Consider the following 699-nt stretch of genomic DNA (forward strand, 5'->3'; position numbering starts at 1 on the left):
CAGAGCAAGGGCGGGCTCGTCAAGCTCCACGTGTTAGGAGGCGCGCGGTCGCCATGGCGACGGGAAGCCGGAACGGGACGGCGCGGGAACTACGAGTCCCGTGGGGCCTTGCGTTTATTTGCAAAGCGAAAGGAAAGGGGTGGGATGGCTGCAAGTTCTGCTGGGAGTTGAAGTTTTTTTTATTTCCTTAAGCAAGGGGTTCATCGGAGGAAGGGCGCGCCCTCTTGCGAATAAGTTGCTTGTTTGCGTTTGTAAACGGTGCAGATGTGCTTTAAAAAGCACACCCACCATCTACCTGATTTTATCTATGTGCAGTATTTATTCCTTTTTTACATATATGCTTTTATTGGCATCAGAATCGGATGCAGCCCAATAATACTATACAGTAAAGTACTACACTTCCATTTTTTTAAAATGCAAAAAGTGGTTTACAGTCATAAATAGGAGAGAGAAAGCGTGCCTCTGCCCATCTACAGAGTGCTTGGGCACTCATCAATGGAGAGAATCATAGAATCGTAGAATCTTACAGTTGGGACCCGAGGGCCATCTAGTCCAACCCTCTGCAATGCAGGAATCTCCGCTAAAGCACCCATGACAGGTGGCCATCTGACTTCTGCTTAAAAACTTTGAAGGAAGGAGAGTCCAGCACGCACCTAGACAAGTGGAGGCTGGTGCTGGGGGAGGAAGTCTAGCTCCAAT

This window comes from Zootoca vivipara, chromosome 6, assembly GCF_965207765.1.
Source record: "Zootoca vivipara chromosome 6, rZooViv2.hap1.1, whole genome shotgun sequence".
In the NCBI taxonomy this organism is placed as follows: Eukaryota; Metazoa; Chordata; class Lepidosauria; order Squamata; family Lacertidae; genus Zootoca; species Zootoca vivipara.